At 36.6% G+C, this 15635-nt stretch overlaps 1 protein-coding gene across 3 annotated transcripts in view; it reads left to right on the forward strand.

The window, feature by feature from the left end:
* The first annotated feature begins 1376 nt into the window (after window positions 1-1376).
* The window catches only part of LOC132702170 (muscarinic acetylcholine receptor M2), a 39252-nt gene continuing 24993 nt past the window's right edge, over window positions 1377-15635 (forward strand). For all 3 annotated transcript variants that reach the window (XM_060670645.1, XM_060670646.1, XM_060670647.1), the window contains exon 1: window positions 1377-1575. The gene's annotated coding sequence lies outside the window, so the exon portion shown is untranslated. The remainder of the gene's footprint in view (window positions 1576-15635) is intronic.

The raw sequence follows: 15635 nt of genomic DNA on the forward strand, positions 1-15635 counted from the left end.
TATTTTCAATATATTGACTTTAAAAGTAGTATCATGTCTTTGTTATAAAAAATACCTAATGTTGTCAACAAGTGACCTAATGTAGGCAGGTTTAAATTCAACAAGAATTTATACAGGTGTTATCTTAAACCTTGAATATCTCAAAAAGTAAGATTTTAAATTTAAATTAAAAAGATATAAATTTAAGATAAATTACAAACTTACCTTATTTTTCTTCTCGAATTGATATCTGAATAAAAAGATTTTGTAAAATTGTATTCACCAAAACGGCTCCACCTATTTGGGACACCCTGTATAAGCTGAGCCTCATCTGTCAAACTGATCAGTAGCGTCACAACACAATTTTCTATGGGGCACTCAAAATATGAAAAAAAAAAAACAGATAACCTCAATTTCTGCCTATACAATGCAAAATTTGAACAGGAATTTCTTAAGAAAGTGGCCTTTATTTTAACTCAAGGATTCTAAAAATGTCGAAATATATAGAGCGTTCCATTTAAAATAACAAAGTTGATATTTTCAATCTTCAGGGGAGTCCAAGAAATTTTTTTAGGAAACTTTTTTTCGTATCTCCTATGGGTTTCCAGAACGTATACTGGATCGTTTTATTTGGCACACGGTGTACATCGAGGATAGTTTATCAGATCATGTGGTACCATATGTCGACTACATTGGAGAAGTACTCGTTTATGTGCATGACAATGCTAGGCCGCACACCGCAAGGATCGTGCAAGCAGTTGTGTGGCCAGCACGCAGTCCCGAGCTCAATCCGATCCAAGATTTATGGGATGAGCTAAAATGAAGAATTCGAGCTAGACTTCGTACCCTATCCTCGATCTTAGAGCTTATTGTTGCAGTAGAGGAAGAGTGGCTTAACATGTTATTAGGGCAAGAGTGGGTCATACCCATTATTAAAAAATAAGTGTTGAGTTGCTAATTTTCAGTAACCCTATTTGTTTTTAGTAATAAAAAAAGTTAATTTGACCTGCACATTTATTTTACTATGTCAAACCTAAAAAGCAGAGATAAATTGTCGTTAAAACAGCATATTTTTTTATATGATCAGTAGTTTACTTTGTTTAGTGGTATAATAAAAGTTTTCTTTCTTTAAGGTTAGCTAAACAGTCGGCATCTGTCGAACCGAACCTCATTCTTTTGAGTACAAACAAAGTCTTTTATTATTATCATTATTATTACAACGCGGGGAATCCCCCATCCCGCCGTGGGGTACCTATCACTGTGCAACGGGTTTGAGGGGGAGAGGGGGGTAATTGAACGGGAATCGCAACTCGCAAAGCCCGAAAGTGCGCGCAAGCGCTCCAACTCTAAAATCAAAAGCGTCGCGACGCCGATGCTCACTTGTTGTCGGCGATCGCCACGAAGCACGGTCCACTGGCACCTCCGCGCTCTTTCTATTTGGACGACGACAGTTTCAAAGTTTTCGGCGATCGAAACTTTTACCGCGTCCACCAATTTCCGGTACTGCCCCACCGGCCCCCTCACGAAACCAGCGAATTAGCGCCAAAAAAAATGGCTTCTGCGACGGCGGTCGGCGGTGAAGTAAGCAGTCCGCAGGTGAGTGGAGAAAAAGTTTTTTTAAGTGGGGGGGGAGTCGGTACGCATCTTTTTTTTTATCGAAAATTAGAAAAATTGCACAAAAAAAAAGAAAAATAAGAAATGCACTATTATTTTGCATTAAAAAAGACAGTTATAGTTTAAATTCGTAAGAGGGGAGACAGGCATTTGATGTCTAATTATTGCCGGTTTTCACAAAAATCTTCGAAAAAAAGATTAGAAGCATTTTTGAATACAGACAAATTTTTAAGTGATTACCAAATTGGTAATCTCTCGTTTCGTAGAGAATAATAAGACTTTGTCCCTCTTTTTTGAGGGAGAGCTTTTAATGTGATAGTATAGAATTAATGTTCTATAAATTCTATAAGTTGCGGTGGTCATAATCTTAAATGCTAGTTTTAATATTTCATCGAAAATATCAACCTTTGCTGTAAATATAACTTTTTGCATTGAAAATGTGCTTGCTTTAAATGAATAGAAAACAGAAATATGTGCGTTTTAGCTTGACATATTTAAATAAGAGTTTAATTGAACAATAAAACGGTTAAATAAACCAGAGTTGTGAACTATCTGGGAGTTTTAATTGAAGAACACTTTTCGTGGACTCATCAGGTTTGAGATATAAAGTTGGTGTTCAGCTTTTGTTACTTTACTATTATAACTACGTACAATCCTGTTTGTCATGTGCCATCGTGTTGGCGTAACTATGTCAGAGAATACTGAGAATTATTTTATTTTTACTTACTCTTGCAAAACATTTTTTTTGCTTCAATTATGCATATAAAAACAATATATCATATTACTCTGAGCCCAGAGACTGTTAATATGATTTTGGAGACAATTTAAATTTGCTGTTGCCTAGGCACAGGCCGGCTAAAGTAGCAAAAAATATAAAAAAAAATTATATGGTGCAATTTAAGAAAATCATAATATAGCAAAAAATAACAATTTTGTTATTCCGTTTTAGTGTCAGGTGTGGGGTTTTCGAGAAAACATTTGAAAAAGTTTATTTAACAAAATCCAGGCACACGGACGAAACTATAGAGCCATTTTCGAATATCCCTGATTTAAAACTGGGCCAATTATATTTATTAATTAATTGTAATCATTTACCCGTACAAAAGTTATATTAACTTCAATTCCAGCTCAGACCTCATTATCTTCTAATTTTTTACTGGCTTATCGTTAGTGTCGATTGCTAGAATTGTTAGATTTAATCAAATCAAAAAATAGTACTAAATTATAATTTTCGTATTCCGTTTTAGTGTCATGTGTGGGGTGTTTAAGAAAAATGCAAAAAAAATATTTAAAAAAAGTCAAGCACACGAACGAAACAGTAGAACTATTTTCGAGTATGCCTGAACTAAAACTAAGCCAATTATTCTATTCGAATAAAAATGTATTAATTAATTTTAAACCCCTAGAAAAATTATGTTAAACCACAAATTCATCTAAAACCTCATTCGATTCCTATTTTCTACTGTATTAAGGTTAATAAAGATGACTAGAAACGTTAAATGTCAAAAGCCAGAAGAACTGCACAAAAAAGGAAAATTTAAATATAAATCAAATATTTTACTTAACAAACGATCAAAATAAATATTTTGAACACAGTCATTAAGTAATTTTATACTGTTAAGTTAGGAGTGTTTTTAATTCAGCAAAGTCTTAGTAAAGAATTACTTTATTTAATAATAATAATACATTTATTTTTACAGCCATGTATGTAAATTCCAAGAATCTTTCATAGTGGAGTAGTAAACTCAAGAGAAAAGTAAAATAAGTAAATCTATTTGCAATTATCAACTGAGAATCTCCGTGTCCATTTTACAGTTAAACATTTTGATAGGCAGGAAAGAAAAGTTTTTCAAATTTAATTAGTTTTGTTTTTTTTTCCCACAGTAAAAATCTAATCTGCGTACTTACGTGTACTTTATTTTCTAAAAAAGTAAAATTTATAACTTTGATAAACACAATTTTAGCCACGAGTTTCATTTGGCATTAGCGGAGTGAGTACTTAATACACGAGTGACTTAAAAAGTTAACCAAACGTGTTGCATACTATGCTTTTTCTACGAGAATCGTCAAACATCAATAGACCATTGCTAAAATACCGGAAACGTCCGAAGCGATTCGGAACCGCGAATAGCGGAGCTTATGCTTTAAAGTGAAAGTTTCCGCATGCTTAATCTGCACATAATTGGATATTTTGGAGTAGAGAGCAGACAAAGTATATTAAACGAAAATTTTGTATATACACCTTCTTCTCTTCCAATATTCTGCTGCTTTTATAAGAGTCAAATGAAAATAATTATGGCATTTCATTTTAGTGTCAGGTGTGGGGTGTTTTTCCGACTTAAAACTACTTCAATTATTATGTTCAAATAAAATTCTTACATATATATATATATATATATATATATATATATATATATATATATATATATATATATATATATATATATATATATATATATATATATATATATATATATATGTATATATATATATATATATATATATATATATATATATATATATATATATATATATATATATATATATATATATATATATATATATATATATATATATATATATATATATATATATATATATATATATATATATATAATACACAAAACGGTAGTCGTGACCGGCTAGTTGAACAACAAATTTTAGTTAATTGGGGTATCGGTCCTTTTTTTATTGGTCCCGTCTGTAATGTGTCTCGGTATGATCCCTGTCTGTCTGCATTTGAGTAAGAATATCTTCCTGTTTCCAAACGATGATAGTTTGCTGCCGAGCCTGGCCCATTGTTTGAGTAGTGAAACTGCTTCGTTTCCATATCGAGCTTTTATTGATTGGAAAAACCCCATTCCTGTAAAATACACAAAACGGTAGTCGTGACCGGCTAGTTGAACAACAAATTTTAGTTAATTGGGGTATCGGTCCTTTTTTATTGGTCCCGTCTGTAATGTGTCTCGGTATGATCCCTGTCTGTCTGCATTTGAGTAAGAATATCTTCCTGTTTCCAAACGATGATAGTTTGCTGCCGAGCCTGGCCCATTGTTTGAGTAGTGAAACTGCTTCGTTTCCATATCGAGCTTTTATTGATTGGAAAAACCCCATTCCTGTAAAATACATTAATTGGGGTATCGGACGTTAAAGTTATTTCGATAAAAAAAATAAAACGCAGGTACTTCGGCGAAAAAAAAATAATCTCCCTTTTGTTCCCGCCCACGTAGTCGCTTCCTCGCCGGTTTTCGATCGACGACGACAACGACAAATTTAGTCGTCGGTGCGCGTTGGGGGGGGGGGGGAGCGTTCCCCGACGAAACAACGGAATTATTCAGGGCCAACGGCTCAAACGTGAACTTGATTGCCAATTAGTAAATCGCAATTAAAAGTTGATTACGGCTAATCGCGATCGAAACACACAACGCGATCCAATTTAAGGCCCGCCACGATTGCGGTTTCTTATTGCCGAAACCAATTCGAAGCCGGTGGCGGGAGCCCCCTTCCGCCGCCACCCTCCCCCCCGCAACGTTTTCCACACGGGAAATGAGCAATCAGGCGGCGGCGTCACCCAGTTTTAGCTGCCGCCCGAATTGGATGCTTCCGCCGCTCCACCTGTCGGTAGCGGAAAAAGTTCAAGGCGATTGGCCCGTTTTTTTTTTAATTGGTGCGGTCGGACTGTTACGTGCACGTCGGACCCGGTTCCGTTGGTGCAGTCGGTCTATCCCCCACGCGAATTTTGACTTGGTTCTTGGAGTTTTCGGATTGATGCGAATGCTCTTGTTGGGACGATTTCGCCGTAAAAATAAAATCCTACAGCGTATCTTTGAAAAGCGTTAAATCCGAAGGAATGTGAGGAAAAAACTACACGACACACGTTTCATCAACTTTTCACCGTGTAAAATAATTCTGCAGCTATCGGACCGATACCCCAATTAACTAAAATTTGTTGTTCAACTAGCCGGTCACGACTACCGTTTTGTGTATTTTACAGGAATGGGGTTTTTCCAATCAATAAAAGCTCGATATGGAAACGAAGCAGTTTCACTACTCAAACAATGGGCCAGGCTCGGCAGCAAACTATCATCGTTTGGAAACAGGAAGATATTCTTACTCAAATGCAGACAGACAGGGATCATACCGAGACACATTACAGACGGGACCAATAAAAAAAGGACCGATACCCCAATTAACTAAAATTTGTTATATATATATATATATATATATATATATATATATATATATATATATATATATATATATATATATATATATATATATATATATATATATATATATATATATATATATATATATATATATATATATATATATATATATATATATATATATATATATATATATATATATATATATATATATATATCAATAAAAAAAATCCGATTCCTATGGATCATGAAATCGCCGTTAAAGTTATTTCGATAAAAAAAATAAAACGCAGGTACTTCGGCGAAAAAAAAATAATCTCCCTTTTGTTCCCGCCCACGTAGTCGCTTCCTCGCCGGTTTTCGATCGACGACGACAACGACAAATTTAGTCGTCGGTGCGCGTTGGGGGGGGGGGGGGAGCGTTCCCCGACGAAACAACGGAATTATTCAGGGCCAACGGCTCAAACGTGAACTTGATTGCCAATTAGTAAATCGCAATTAAAAGTTGATTACGGCTAATCGCGATCGAAACACACAACGCGATCCAATTTAAGGCCCGCCACGATTGCGGTTTCTTATTGCCGAAACCAATTCGAAGCCGGTGGCGGGAGCCCCCTTCCGCCGCCACCCCCCCCCCCGCAACGTTTTCCACACGGGAAATGAGCAATCAGGCGGCGGCGTCACCCAGTTTTAGCTGCCGCCCGAATTGGATGCTTCCGCCGCTCCACCTGTCGGTAGCGGAAAAAGTTCAAGGCGATTGGCCCGTTTTTTTTTTTAATTGGTGCGGTCGGACTGTTACGTGCACGTCGGACCCGGTTCCGTTGGTGCAGTCGGTCTATCCCCCACGCGAATTTTGACTTGGTTCTTGGAGTTTTCGGATTGATGCGAATGCTCTTGTTGGGACGATTTCGCCGTAAAAATAAAATCCTACAGCGTATCTTTGAAAAGCGTTAAATCCGAAGGAATGTGAGGAAAAAACTACACGACACACGTTTCATCAACTTTTCACCGTGTAAAATAATTCTGCAGCTCCTTGCGTGCCTAAAATGGGATTCCTTGCCGGACCGGATAGGAAACGGGCCATAAAAATGAAGACCTTTCTCGATAAATCTCGTTTTTAGGAAAACGACGGAAATTAAAATTTTCAGTGCCGCATTCTCTTTAAGCTTCGAGAAGAAGAAACTGAATTACTGAAAAGTTTCTGCTGCTCCTTCGATCGAAATCAAAAGGCCCGAATTGAAACTGAATTTTGCTTTAAAATATTCAGCAGTTTATTTGGCAATAAAAATATGCGTCTTTTCAATTATTTTAAGTACGAGGGATGTTTCCAAAGTTCTGGAAAATCAAGATAAGTCTTGACATATTGCAACTACATGTATGTATATGTGCCACTTAAAACGTGGCATGGGTTGAGAAGACACCGAAGAAAAAGGAAAGGAGGGCCTAAAAAAATAGTTTTTCATTGAAATAAGTTAAATGTTGAAAAACTGCTTTGTAATATTGACGAAAATAAAACTTGTAGCTAAATTCTCAGAACTTTGAAGAAATCCCTCGCAGCTACTAGAAAACTTAAAAATATATCATGTAAATATTGTAAGGGATATGTTACTGTATTTAACAATGTTTTATTACAATAGAATTCAAAAAAGTGTTTCGTTTGCGAGATACAGGGTGTCAAAGTTTTATTTTAATTTTCTCTGCATAATTGTCTAAATAATGTCTAAAAACGGCACATGGGCGTTGTTTCTGCTTTTCAAAGGCTTTTGGCATTTTATACGACCCCCTAGAAGTAAAAGCTCAACTAAGTGCAAATTCAAATTTCTCATATCAAATAACTTCCAGGTACCAATTTTTGTTCAGAAATCGGCATTATTTATAGCAACTTGTTCGTAAAAATACCAAGCATTTTATTTCATATGTTTAGAGTAGCTTTTTACGATAAAAATAACCTTATAAAATATTGGAAATTAATTAAGTAACACCCAGTATATGCAGACTGAAACAAAGACAAAAAATAAAGTTGTTTTACATGCTGAAAAAATGATAAATAGATAAAGAAGTGACGCCCGGGTCCTTTAACGCCCTGAGCGCGGGGGAGGGTGATGGGCGTTTGTCTTGTACCCCTTCTCCTCCCACATCCACCCCCGATCTAATATCGTTGTCATTAGATCGGCTGGGCTAGCAGCGGCTAATCTGCTTACGGCGAGATTAACTACTAACCGTATATTAAGCACCAGGATTATCTGGCGGTCATGCGAATTTGGACATTTAATTGACCCCCGGCCAGCGGGGGTGCGCCTGCCCGTCCCAATTTTTTTAACATTTGACATAAGGTTATTCGAAAAGTATAAACATTAGTAAAAAAACAATTAAAAGTATTTTTTCTTACTGAGTGTTCGAAGACTTTTCGGAGCGCGAGTATTGAAGATGCCAAGTGAGATTTTGGGCGAAACTTCTGCAGGATATACATATATACATATACAATGAAAGTTCATTAATTTTTCACATACTTTAGTTAACTCTTAAATTAGGTATTTTGTCATTCAAATTTTAATCGAGCTAACCGTCAGATCTGACCTTAACTTTCATGCTCCGATTGAGAAGTAAAACTTTTTTCATTCGTCCCACAGCGTCTACCACGTATTTCATTTGTCCGGCGACTCGTTTTCCGGCCTACAACCGCTGACCGGAAAAACCTTTTATCGGCGAAAACTTTGTCGGAAACTTCAAAGAAATCTTCAACCGGAAAAACAAGGCGGCGTGCGTCCGCCCCTTTTTCCGGAACGATTAATGCAAATTTCCGTAGGAAATTGAATCCGCATATAGCGACCTTCTTTACTCATAACAATCTGCTAGACGAAAGCAAACGATTAATCATGGCCGACGACGGATGATCGAATTATAACCGAAGAAGCGTGTCTCGGATTACCATGCGGTCGATGGCCAAGCCAAATATCATCGTTCGACCTCTAAATTGAGAGAAGTAACCAGATTAGGCCGACTCGCAGTAGTAGTTGCGTATGCGGTCTAAGCTATCCCCTCTCTCAATTGCTAAGGTCCGCCTATCAGCGAGCCCCGCCCAGTAAATGTTATTAATTTATTCACGCATCAAGCGACATTGTTATATTCTCGTAAAATAACTTTTTCGAAGTCTCATTGTGATACTCTTATTTCAACTCTAAATAGTGTAAACTATCTTATAAACCTTCGTGAACTTTTAACTAGACAGCTTTTGCTTAATTTCTACTATGCGAAGGCCAAGTCCCAATTACGTTATGGGATTATTTTGTGGGAAGCATACGTAAATGCCGTAAATACAATTTTTTACTTATCACCGATCTTAGCAGCTTAACTGAGATATTTCTAATATCTTCTATGGTTTTTCCTTTCCTAAGTGTCGATGTGGCTTTCCAACATGCTAATAATAATAATAATAATAATAATAATAATAATATTAGCTTTGCAATGTATAGTAACAACCTATAACCTATTTTAGTGAGTAGTTCGAGCAGGTTGACATGGTGAGCTCCAAAGAATTTAGAATAACCATAGATCTTGATTCGAGTTAGCGACATCAAACATATATTTCTCAAATCCCTCAGTTCACAGTTAAATATGTCAGACACGCCCGAAACACAATTATAATTGGAACATGCTATATTTATAGGCGAATTTTTTAATACGTTTGTTCTTGCCCGAACACAATGAAAGGTGTCTTTGGTGCGCGCATTGAGCCGTAGTACACTAATATCTAAATACTCTAGTAGATTCGGACTATCTATAATGTTGTGTAGCAATTTATAAATATTGAGAACTGACACATACTTCCGCCTACATTCCGGGCTATTCATATTAAATTTTTCCAAGTAAAATTCGTAGTTCCTGCCTCTGGGTGGATACGCGCCTTCTGTTTTGAACAACAGATATTTCAATTTTTCTGTGCACCATCGACGGCCCAACTATGACAGGAGTAAATCGAATTCCACACAACCGAGGCGTCTACAAGCTTACATCGAATATAGCTACAATACAGGGCCTTCAAAGCAGCAATGGCGGTAAAAGAATTGCAGTTGCGTACTATAAAACCCTAGTTACTGTTAGCCTCAGATACAATGCTCGTTATGTGGTTCACGAATGTACTGTTGGTATCTGTAACACGTCGGAGAACAATATTTGAGATTTTATATTCAAAATAGATAATTTCTTCCTTACGAGTGAAACATTTAGCTACGTTAAGACCCAATTAATTTGAGATACACCAGTCAAAGGGTATATCTACTGATATCTGCAACGTGACGCAATCAGCAATACTGGAAATAGAAGTATAAATTTTTAAGTCTTACGCAAATAACAGGTTCTGCTTATCATTGAAATTTGAAACAACGTCGTTAATAAAAATTAGAAATAGTAATGATCCTAAGTTAGAACCCTGTGGCACCCCTGATGTTGTGAAATATCTATTAGATGCATACCCATTGTAACATATGTACTGTGTCATGTCACTTAAGTAGTTTCTGAGAAACATCACCCCACCATCAGCGAATCCAAAACGCTTAAGTTTCTGAAGCAAACCAGCATGACCGATTTTGCCGAATACTTTGCTAAAATCAGTATATACAACATCTACTTGTCCTTGACTGTCAAGCAATTAGTAACTGTAGAACGGGAGTTATAAAATCCATGCTGACTTGGAGAGATAATGCTTCTGACAGAGTTAAAAAAACATTCATACAGAACGACTTCAAGTATTTTAGAAAAAGATTGTGAAAGAGGTTATGGTTGGTTACATGATTTCTTTAACCATTTTTAAAAATTGGACAGACCCTAGATTTTTTACAACATCGCGGATAAATTTTGGAGGAGAGCGCAAGATTAAATATTTCAAGTAAAAGCTTGGAAAAGACACTAATACAATCTTTTACTAAAAAAGAAGGAATTTCATGGGGTCCTGAGGTCATTTTATTTTTTAATTTTTTTTGACCTTTATTATTTCATTCTCAGTAATTGGATATAAATTTATAGTGTTTGAGTTTAAATCTACTACGCTACAAAGCGTGCGCTCAGAACCAGAAGGGAGAAATATACTCTCAAAAAAGGTAGCAAACGCTTCCACAATAGAAAGGGGATCTTCAAGGACATTGCCGTCGAAAACCATGTTACCGGGGATTCGGGTTGATTTATTTGACCAAAATGTACGAGCATCATTAGAAACACCTTGTTGCTCTGCGCCAAGGTAAACGCCATAAGCAGTCTTGATCTGAGATTTCATTTTACATCTTACATAGTCTTTGAAACTCGACTAAGTGGGTCCTAATAACAATTTTCTTTTTTTTTGTGTATTTTTGCTTTTTGTTTTATATCTTATATTAACTGAGATGTGCACCAAGCAGGATATTTATGAGTGTAGTTTTTAAACAGGCCATACGATTTTTCATTAAAGCTCGACATCGTGAAAGCGATTTAAAAAGTCCCAATATGTCTTAAAGTTCCAATGCTTCTTCAGAAAAAGATTTAGCAGTAAACAAAAAGCCAGGTCTTTGGGAGTCAACTTTCATTAGATCGACTTTGCTAACATTCACTTGTTTGAGATTTAGTATCTTGTCAGCTGCCTCAAAAAAATTTGTTTGTGTCATATCTACTATCTCAAATCTGTCTGTGTGTGTACTTGACAGTATTGCATTGGGTAAGTCATCAGGTACCATGGGAACACACTTGCGTTTTCTTTTCTCGATCAACGTAAAATCCCACACCCTGCAGGAAGCTATGACCACTGACGAGGTATCTATGTTCAATAGTGTCAAAGAGTCCACAACTCACTAAAAACACATAAATAAAAACATCATTCTGTTTGTATTTTGAACACTACATTCGTCCTATCGCTCCAAACAACATTCCTTTTTTCTGTAATGCCCATATTGAGGACTCGTAATAAACAAGACCCAATTTCGTTACCGCCACGTCTTGCTACTCCTTCATGCCAACAGCCTATTATCCCCAAAGTTGATTCCTAAGGTGTAGCATGAAAGTTGGCACATGTCAGAGTGGGTCAAAGTCAAAGACGAACATGAGTTGTTTGAAATCCACTGACACACACACTCGTGGTGCTTCTTGGCACTTGCGATATGCGATATCTCTTTTCATGAGCATACACGCTGTTTCTGCCTTTCTATGGTGCACTTCCAGCTCCAACTTTGCTGCCCGACTTCTTTCGCCCTGACAACAATGACTTACTTGTAGGTTAGGTTTTTTTTTCAGCTACAGCGTTCCCATTTCTGTTTTTATAGGATTGTCCTGCATTTTTCCGTTGGTTTTGCTCATCACTTAATCTTACCATTCCATGTGTTCTACGTTCAAAATTCATTTCGAATATCTCTTTACAATATTTAACAGCGTCGTTGCAGAAAACGATTAAAAAAAATATTGTGAAAATAACAGATCACTCACTGCGTAATTTGTTCCGGAAATTATCATTTTGACACTTTGGCCGCTTGATGGGTCAAGGTGCAAAAATGGCGCTTAAACCCTTTATCAAATATAAACAATTTTTTTTTCAATTACGCACAAATTTACATTATATCATAAATCAAAATTTATATTATTACGAAAACCTTTCAGAGCCCGTCCCTTATGTTCTGTCCCTTAATACCTACCGGACATAATTGCGGACAAAACCCACCGCGATTTAGATTGAGACAGACTGTACCAGCGATACCAGCCATTTATTATTTTCCGTGCATTCTTCTATCAACGGTTAAGCGACGTACGAATCGACTTGAATGGTCCCGCCACCTGTAGAAGCTCCGAGGGCCTTAATAAATCACCCAGTGTGCTACGCGGGACGGTCGAGGCTACGCCACAGAATGTAGCGGTTTTGTGGGTACCAATCGGCACAATGGATAATCTAGGCGTCGATCTCCGTGCTCGAGTTGACGGGCGGCGTTCCCCCACCCACTATTGTCCGCCCCGTCTATTATTCATTAAACTATAACGCGTTATTGTGTAATTAATACAGTGGTGGGTGGGATTGCGGTGTGGGGGGACGAGTGCCACAATGCGGCTCCTCGCGCTGCTCGTTTGTTCTCGCAGTTGAGATACGTGTCAAGCCTACACGCCGGAAATGCTGAACAGGTGGTTTTTTGCGACACGGGGGTTTATCGGGGAAAGGGACGCCGCTGGCGCGGCTCACTTTTCCGTTTAATCGCGATTTGAAGGCCTCCGGGCCGTTTTTAATAGGTTTTCTGGGGGGCGGGTAGAGAGGAGACGCTGATGAGTTTGGCGCGAGTTGCGTCTAATCTCGATCGGCGAGTTTGGAGAATTTTTTTCGGGGCCGCCCGATCGGCGGGTGCGGGGAAAACGCCGATGTTAAATTAAAAGCCGAACCCCCGGGGGAAATCTGAAATGGGCGTCGCACGCCGGGACCCAAAACGACAAAAGCCTGAAAGTGTTTTAAAAGCGTATGGGGGATATATTTAAAAAAAATTATCATACAAACTGATCGTTTAATCGCTAGAAGTAATTTTTCTTTTCTTAATTTTTCAGTTAGTTTCAACTTTTGTTTCAACTAAATTTTTCAAAGAAACTTCCCTAGGCTAATATAATACTATTTTTCTGCTCCCTTCTGTAAAATGCCCAATTATGCACGGACGGACCCGAGCCACTTCGGTTATTTCCGGGATATTACAGCACGGGTTCGGGAGCAATCGGATGTTTTCGCAGTGAATGTATTCGTGTTGTTTTGCAAAAATGTACCCAAAAACTAACGGTAGGAGAAAAAGTATAGTGTGCAACACGTTTCGTAAACTCTTTATCTCACTCGTTTATTTGGCAATCCTAGTATAGAAAGATTGTTTAAATTTATTTATATATTTAACATGCTGGATTAACAAGTCCAAAACATATTATAGTTCAAGGAGTTTTAATTTCATTCAATTTTTTGGTTGCGCCTAGATTGTATGAGCCCATTAATTGACCTCAATAGAAGAAACGGCAATTTTAAGTAGAGAATTTATAGTTTGACCATTAATGTACATTAGTGATTTTTGTCCTTTATCATAATCAGCACATTAAAAACATCCAAAATCAATAGGACACTTGAACATTGTTTTTAATTTCTCAATACATTTGTTTATGTATAGAAATAACGCATAACATATATCAAAACTCAAAATCCAATATTTAAGTTGCCGTTGACACCCGGCTATTTCTTTTAAACGACACTGAACGCGCGGAAATGGTCGTGACGTCATACCGCTGCTTTTCGATCGATACGGCGACATGTTATAGTGTTATTCTCAGCTTATAGTCCGAGAATTATATTATTTTCGTTTATTTCTGCATCGTGTAAAGGTGTGTTTGTATTTAATCTACGCCAGTTGCTTAGTGTGCTTTACATGATAATAATGGAAGCAACACAAAAACAATATTACAATTCGTGCCATCTTGCCAGAAAATGAAAGCCGTTGTTTTTTGGTAACTTTATGTTCAGGTGTCACTTTGACCTTAACCGTGCAACCATATTTGACTCTTCCAACTTGCACCTATCCTTTTGTAGTCTAAGTTATCAATGTACTTTATGTACTTTAAAGTCAGTATTTAGGTTGCAACTAATTTAAAAAAATCGTTTTTTTTTGTTGAATAATTTACGTTTTATTTGATATATAGTTAAAACAGTGGCTAAATATTCTATAGCCAGAGCACACCTCAGCAAAAGAAAGACTTTCAGTGTTTTGTACGTAAGATGTCACCATTAACATATTCACTAAAGGTAAATTATCAGATTAGCCTTTAAGAAAATCGGCTTTGGTCAATTTCAAACAACCGTACGGCTGGCGCGAAACCAGCGAAATGACGTCACAACCTGCCGCAGCCAATGACAGCTCGTTACACATTTTGATTGCTTGTGAAAATTTTATTCAAGTTCCCTATTTCAATGCCCTGTGTTTTATTATTTTTCTGCTGTAATGCCAAACATCTATAATCAAGGGAGTTGGCATTGTTTCCATTTTAAAGTGATCCCAATATGCATTAAAAAATACCTTGTTATAGAGTTTACTCTTGTCTGGATTTGTTTTTTATTTATAATTTTATCAATAATGGAGGGATTGTAGCCGTTGTTGAGTGCAATTTGTTTAATGAAATTAAGTTCGTTGTAATTTTCTGTTGACAGTAGCGTACTGAGTCTGTGTGTAAAAGAGTGAAATGCAGCCATTTTGTTTGTTGGGTGATTTGAGCTGTTATGTATGACTGTGTCCGTGTGTGAAGGTTTATGGTAAATGGAAAAGTCTAATTTGTTTTGCGTTTTCGTAATAGTTAAATTTAAAAAATTAATAGAGTTATCCTGTTCAATCCCGATAGTGAATTTTATACGATTATGTAATGAGTTAACGTAATTTAAAAAAGAAATCAATTTTCTGTCCGTTCCAACCATGCAAGCGAAGACATCATCCACGTATCTTTACCACCATCGAAAACTTTTACTTAAAGGAAGTTTTTGTATAATACTTTCCAAATTATCCATAAAAATCTCGGGTAACAAAGAACTAACGGGGTTTCCCATGATCAAAACTTCCTTAGAGATGTAAATCTGTCCATTAATTTGAAAATGATTATGGTCTAAAAATACACCAATGGTTTAACACGTTTCTGAGTGAGGGTGAAATCTACTTAATTTAACACATCCATAGATGGAATATTGGGAAATTAGTTAAAATCTGTGTAGAACTTTAAAATGTTACACACTTAAACACAGATAAACACATTTTTGAGGACAATTTTGATATTTTACATACAGGTGCAAAAGTAAAGAATTAAATTTATCCATGAAGATTAACAAAATGAAACATTCAAATGTAATGCTTATCGATCAATTAGATC

This window comes from Cylas formicarius, unplaced genomic scaffold (assembly GCF_029955315.1).
Source record: "Cylas formicarius isolate icCylForm1 unplaced genomic scaffold, icCylForm1.1 PGA_scaffold_5__7_contigs__length_24384050, whole genome shotgun sequence".
Classification (NCBI taxonomy): Eukaryota; Metazoa; Arthropoda; class Insecta; order Coleoptera; family Brentidae; genus Cylas; species Cylas formicarius.